Below are 7011 nucleotides of genomic sequence, written 5' to 3'. Positions count from 1 at the left end.
AACTTGCATTCTAGGAATTGAACTCAGGTCCTTGTGCAAAACAAGCACTTCACCAGCTTAACCAACTCCCTAGCTCCATGTTTTGGGTTCTTGAGACAGTTTGACTAGCCCAGGCTGGCCTGGGACTTGCAGTCATCCCCCTGCCTCTGTGGGTCACAGGTGTGGGACCCATATCTGGCTTTTGGCTATTTTTTTTAGCGTTGCTAACTGTGGGTCTGGGTCCTGCGAGGAGCAGTTTATGAGAGCGTGGTTTTGCTCAGGCTCCTGCTCATGGCTGGAGGAGGCTCCCTCAGATCGGATCGTATGATGGGCAGGGAGCTGGCCTGGCTTGTGCTTGAGTTTCCATTCTTTCACCCATTAGGGGTCCAGGGGGCTCACTTGCCTCTTAAGATGCTGATGCTGTTGTTTAGGAAGGCCAGCCTGGGCTGCTGCTGAGAGATTTCCTCCTCTGCCTGGCACCATGACCCCACACAGCTGGGACCGGACAGGATAATCAATTAGAGAAGATGAATCTGAACTCCGGTTGCTTTTATCTTAAAACTCACAGGGGCAAGGGTATTTGAGCTCAGCCTTTTATCTTTTGGGACTTTAATGCACTTGCACTTTCAGTTACAATGCAGCCTTTGGACATGAACTTGACCCAGGGACTATAATAAAGACTTCCTATTGGAACCTGGATCTACTGTTGGCTTTTCCTATCAGAGTTCATTTAATCTTATTCCCAAACCTCTAAAGAGCAACTGCACAACAAAGCCCAGTGTAAACTGAGATGGGAAAAAGAATAGACAATTAATATTCAAAACAGAAAACCAAGTAGCTGCTCTTGATGGTATTTTACTCTTTTGGGGGGACCTGCCACCCAGCTCCCAAATAAATCACACACGGAGGCTTATTCTTACTTACGAATGTCCGGCCTTAGCTTGGCTTGGTTCTTGCCAGTTTTCCTTAAATTAGCCTATCTTTTGCCTTGGGCTTTTCCTTTTCTATTCCTGCACACCTTTCTTTGTTTCTTACTCTGGCTTGCTGGGGGGCTGGGGGGCTGGGGAGCTGGGGGGCTGGGGGGCTGGCCCCAGGCATTGTCATCCTCCTTCTCTGGTTACTTCCTTCTTCACTATTCCATCTCTCTTCTTCCTCCTCCCAGATTTCCCCCTCTATATATTCTCTCTGCCTGCCAGCCCCGCCTATCCTTTTTCCTGTCTTGCTATTGGCCATTCAGTTTTTTTTTTTGGGGGGGGGGTTCGAGACAAGGTTTCTCTGTGTAGCTTTGTGCCTTTCCTGGGACTCACTTGGTAGTCCAGGCTGGCCTCGAACTCACAGAGATCCGCCTGGCTCTGCCTCCCAAGTGCTGGGATTAAAGGCGTGCGCCACCACCGCCCAGCTGCCATTCAGTTCTTTTTTTTTTTTTAATTTTTTTTAAAGATTTTATTTATTTATTATGTATACAGCATGTATGACCAGAAGAGAGCGCCAGATCTCATTAGGTGGTTGTGAGCCACCATGTGGTTGCTGGGAATTGAACTCAGGACCTCTGGAAGAGCAGTCAGTGCTCTTAACCGCTGAGCCATCTCTCCAGCCCGCCATTCAGTTCTTTATTAGACCAGTCAGGTGTTTTAGACAGGCACAGTAACACAGGTTCACACAGTTAAACAAATGCAACATAAACAAAAGTAACACACCTTAAAGTAATAATCTACAACAAGTAGCCTTTGTCTTAATTTGATGAGTGCATGATTCTCCAACCCAGGGCTGAGATAGTCAGTTTAATAAGAAACACCTGCAAAGTCAAACATGGCGGTCACATCCCTTAATCCCAATGCTCCAGAGGCTGAGGCGGCAGGAATTTTGCAAGTTTGAGGCAAGTCTGGGTTACATTGTGAGTTGCAGACCAGCCTGAACTACATAGTATGACATTGTTTCAAAAAGGCCAAACCAAAGGTCTAGAGAGGTGGCTCAGTGCGAAAAGTGCCTGTTGAACAAATGAGGACTTGAGTTCGGATCCCACAGCAACTTTGTAAAAAGGTGGACGCTGAAGTGTGTGTGTCTAACCCCAGAGCTGAGAAGGTGGAGACAGGGAGATCCCTAGAGTTCATTGGCCAGCCAGTCCAGTCGAATCACTGAGCGAGAGAGCGAGAGAGATTGATTTTTGTCTAAATAAATAAGAATGGAGAGTGCTAGAGGATTCCTGGCATAGAACTCTGGACTCTACATGCACACTCAAAGACATCACACGTGCGCACACACATGCACAGATACCAATAAACAACACACTAATAAGCCCAGAGTGGTTACACAGGCCTTTAATCCCACACTTGGAAAGCAAAGGCAGGCCAGTCTCTGTGAGTTCCAGGTCAGCCTAGTCTGTGTAGTGAGACCCTGTCTCAAAGTAAATAAATAGCCAAAAAACAATGACAAAAAGGAAACATTGGCAGATATTGGGGTCCAGGGATCCAGGGCCAGGGCTAGTCTGAGTCACTGTTACTCTCGGGGTGTCCACAGGTTTGAGAGCCGTACCTACAGGTTGAGAAGAACCAAAGAGCAAGAAGGCACCTTCTAGGACCCCTATCCCTACTTATTCTGTTGAGACAGCCTAGAGAAGCTGAGAGGAAAGCCTCAGTTGGGGAATTGCCATGATCAAATCACCCTGTGTGCATGGTTTTTGGGAATTGTCTTAATTGTTAATGTAGGAGGGCCAAGACCACTGTGGGCGGTACCATTCCCTGGGCAGGTGTCCTGAGCTATATGAGAAAGGCAGATGAGTACAGCAAGAAGTACCCCTCACGGTTCCTGCTGTCCTTCTCTGGCTGTGAAGTAAGTTCCTTGACCAAAGGTAATGCTGTATGGAATGGTAAGCAGGCCTGCCTTCATGTTCCTGCCCTCAGGTTCCTGCCTTGACTTCAGCAGAGAAGGTGCTACAAGGCACTTGGCTTAAAGCAGTGGCCTCCCATTTGGGCTTCCTGTCAGACTCACTGGAACTTAGGCAATCATAATTTTGTTTACATTGATTTATTTTAGGATTTATTTATGTATTTATGTATATGGTTATTCTGTCTGCACACCAGAAGGCACTGGATTCCATGGGACTACAGTTACAAACAGTTGTGAGCTGCCATGTGGGTGCTGAAATTGAACTCAGGACGTCTTGAAGAACAGCCATCTCTCAGCCTCATTATTTATTTACATGTGTGTGTCTGTGTGTGCACACACACACCCACGTGCACATGACTGCATTCTCATTCCACTGCGCATGTGTAGAGGTCAGAGGACAACTTGTGGAAGTCAGTTCTTTCCTTCCATCTCGTGGGTCCCAGAGACTGACCTCAGGTGGTCAGGCTTAGTGGCAGGCACCTTGACCTGATGAGCCATCTCACCAGCCCAAGATGCAATCATCGAGGTAGGTTATTTATGTGCGCCTGCGTCGTCTATCAGAAATGTAAATGTAACGAGGAATCCTGTGGTGTCTCTAACAACCCTGAGCAGAGGGAACTGTGCAGTAACCCCAGCGCCCACTCCTGAGGTTCTGGTCACTGGCTGGACGCTGCCCAGTGACAGGACTTGGAAAACCCCAGTCTCTGGCCTCTGCAGTCAAGGTGGAGAGTGCTGCTGGAGAAAGGTCCTGGATTCTCAAGACCTCACCCCACCTCCCAAGACCCTCCGTGGAGGTGGGGTGCTGTTGCCTTCCTCACCTGCGGGAGGAGAGGGTTCTGCCCTCAGAGGCAGCGTCCTCCCTCAGAGGCCTACATGCTGGGATGACAGATAAGAGGAAGCGGGGCACAGCACTAGCAAGCTGGCCAGACTGAGGTGGGTACCGACCCCGAATCACATTTTCACCTTTGTCTACCTGACTTAGTCTTTCACTTGGTTCCCAGCATCCAGCCAGAGGTGGCTCACATCCATCTCCAGCCCCAGCTCCAGGATATCCAAGGCCGCTGGCCTCCTTGGGTTTCTGCCCTCAATAGCAAAACCATATACACATAATTAAAACAAAGAAAACAATTAAAAAACAGAATTTTCCATCTCAAAAGAGCTAACCTGTGCAGGCTAATCACAGTAAGTACTGGGCAGCATGGGGCACCACCATCAGAGCCCTTCCTCTCCCCACTCAGTGCCAATAGACACCTCCCCCCAACTGTGAGCCTCAGGATGGCTACAGTGTGCAGTTCCCGCTGTGTGCTTGGAAGTCACAGGTGCTGGCACACAGGGGCCTTGGCTGGGTTGAGTGCCTGGTCACCTTATCATGAACTACTTCATATCTTTGGTGCAAGTTTGAGATTATTGAACCCTACACTGAACTCAGGTCACCTAAATTGCACATTCTTTGTGTAATTTGTTAGCAGGCAATGAAATCCTTAAGCATTTGAGCAGGGACCCTGCCAGTTATGCTACTGGTTGTGATCCTGTCCCTGCTTTTTTTGGTGGGGGCGTTTCGAGACAGGGTTTCTCTGTGTAGCTTTGGCTGTCCTGGAACTCGCTCTGTAGCCCAAGTTGGCCTCAAAATCAGAGATCCGCCTGCCTCTGCCTCCCAAGTGCTGGGATTAAAGAAGTGCACCACCACCACCCAGCCATCCCTAGGTTATAAGGACTCACTTATGCAATCAATGCCTGGGGCTCTGGGAGAGCACAAAGTGTGTCCACCTTAATCACTTCTGTGTCCCTGTTACTGGGGAATAGAAGGTGCTGGAAACCTTCAGAGAAGCTGCATCAAGGCCCTGAAGCTGTGCCTGCAGAGTCCAGAGGCAAAAGCAGTTCTACCCATTGGCTCACTGCCCCCAGGCTTCAAGAACTTTCTTCCAAACCCCTCTTGCCTGTGGAGCAGCAGGTATAGCTGTGTGGTCTGTGGGCCTTTCCTGTGGCCTGCCACATGCCACAGCAGCTAGACTGAGTGACAGCCCCCAGATGTCCTGGCTGACAGGGTAAGCTGATTTCTGTCCAGCTCACTGCACATTAACCCTGACCCACTCAGCTGTTGGCCATCTCAGTCTCGTGAGCTATGGACTGCACAGGGCCCCAGGAAAAGGCTATTTACACTTCAAGTGGGGACCTAACAATCAGAGGTGAGTCTGACGGCTCTAATGCATCTTGATGAGTGTGGCTTCATCTTGGAAAATGTTAGCTGGGCATGATGTCACAGCCCTCTAATCCCAGAACTGGGAGGCAGAGTCAGGCAGGTCTCTGTGGGCTCAAGGCCAGCCTGGTCTACATATACAGTTCCATGCCAGCCAGAGCTACACAGTGAGACCCTGCCGGGGACAAAAAAAAAGAGCCTGTTGCTGCTCCCTACAGGTTCACAGCCTATGCTGCCTCCTCGGGGATGGGGAGAGGTTTGGGGTGGAAGGGGACTCCTGAATCCCCGACAGTTTCTTTGTCTAAGAGGGAGCTGGTGACAACTGTGCTCAACTTGAGAAAAGCTTGGGCAACTTAGTGAAACCGTGGCTCAAAATAACACAGTTTTAACAGGGGGCTCGGTGGGACAGTGAGTGCTCTCAGGGCTTGGCTACACGGATAAAGCTCAAGGTTCAGTCCCAGTGGGGTGTGTGTGTGTGTGTGTGTGTGTGTGTGTGTGTGTGTGTGTGTGTGTGATCTCACACAGCTTCTGGCTGGTGTGCTTTTCTGTACATTCTCCATCGTGATGTCTGTGGGACTGTCTCTAGAATGGAAGCACATGTGGAAGCCTGTCTTGTCTACAGCTGTGGCCACACCAGCACTGCCCATCCTTAAAAACAGCTTCTCCACTGCAGACTATTTGTCAACATTCAAGTTACAGTGAAAGGCTGACTTCTTCTTCCTTTTCCTTTTTAAGTTTTTGGGTTTTTGTTTGTTTGTTTGTTTTTTTGTATAAGTGTTTGCCTAAATATGTCTGCACACCACATTTGTGCAGTGGCCACAGAGGCCAGAAGAATGTGTTGAATCCCCTGGAACTGGAGTTACAGACAGTTGTGAGCCATCATGTGGGTGCTGGGACTGAACCTGGCTCCTTTGCCTGCTGAGCCATCTCTCCAGCCCACAAACCCTTCTTTAAAAAAAAAAAAAATACTTGCCATCACCAGTTCATCAAAATACCAGGCAAGTCTGACATGAGGGCACATGCCTGTCACTGAATTTCAAAGCCAACCTGGACAGCAAATAAGACCCTGTCTCCAGAGTAAATAAAGGGCTAGGAAACAAAGACATGCAGGCCCATAGTACCTGGGAGTAGTCTTGATATACCTGCCCAGCTCACCATGCTGTTCAGTGGACCTGTTCAGTGTGGCACAGCGTCTCACAGCCGAAAGTACAGTCTGACTTAGCTTTGACTCTTGTAATAATCCCGTTCTTATTTAAAAAATATATTTATATATTATCAGTGCTTTCAAAGAGGTGACTCTGGCCCACAGAGGGTTTTGTCTAGCTACAGTGTTTTTATCCTTTTTTTTTTTTAATTGCCAGAGAAGCCAACGGTGGTGGCGCACGCCTTTAATCCCAGCACTCGGGAGGCAGAGGCAGGCAGATCTCTGAGTTTGAGGCCAACCTGGTCTACAGAGTGAGTTCCAGGACAGTCAGGGCTACACAGAGAAACCCTGTTTGGAAACAGCTCCCACTAAAAAAAGGTTGCCAGAGATATTCAGTTACTTCCAGAGTCTTTACTTCTCTTAAGAAACAGTAGCTAGCCAGGTGTAGTGGAGCACATCTTTTAAGCCCGGCACGCCAGAAACAGAGACAGGTGGATCTCTGAGTTCAAGGCCAACCTGGTCTACAGAGCGAGTTCCAGGACAGCCAAGACTACATAGTGAGATCCTGTCTCAAAAAAACCAAAAAGAAAAAGAAACAAACAGAAACCTGGGCCCAGAAAGATGGCTTACCACTGGCTACTCTTTCAGGGGAATCAGGTTCAGTTCCCATCACCTCTTTGGCAGTCACATCCCAAATGCATTAACTTTGCTCTACATAATGAAGTACAGTGACTGCCCGCCAGCTTATCAAACTGTTTTGTGGTGCTGGAGATGAAACCCAAGCTCTTCTGCCTGCTACCACTGA

Source organism: Peromyscus eremicus, chromosome 4 (assembly GCF_949786415.1).
Source record: "Peromyscus eremicus chromosome 4, PerEre_H2_v1, whole genome shotgun sequence".
Classification (NCBI taxonomy): domain Eukaryota; kingdom Metazoa; phylum Chordata; class Mammalia; order Rodentia; family Cricetidae; genus Peromyscus; species Peromyscus eremicus.
This window is presented reverse-complemented; position numbering follows the sequence as displayed.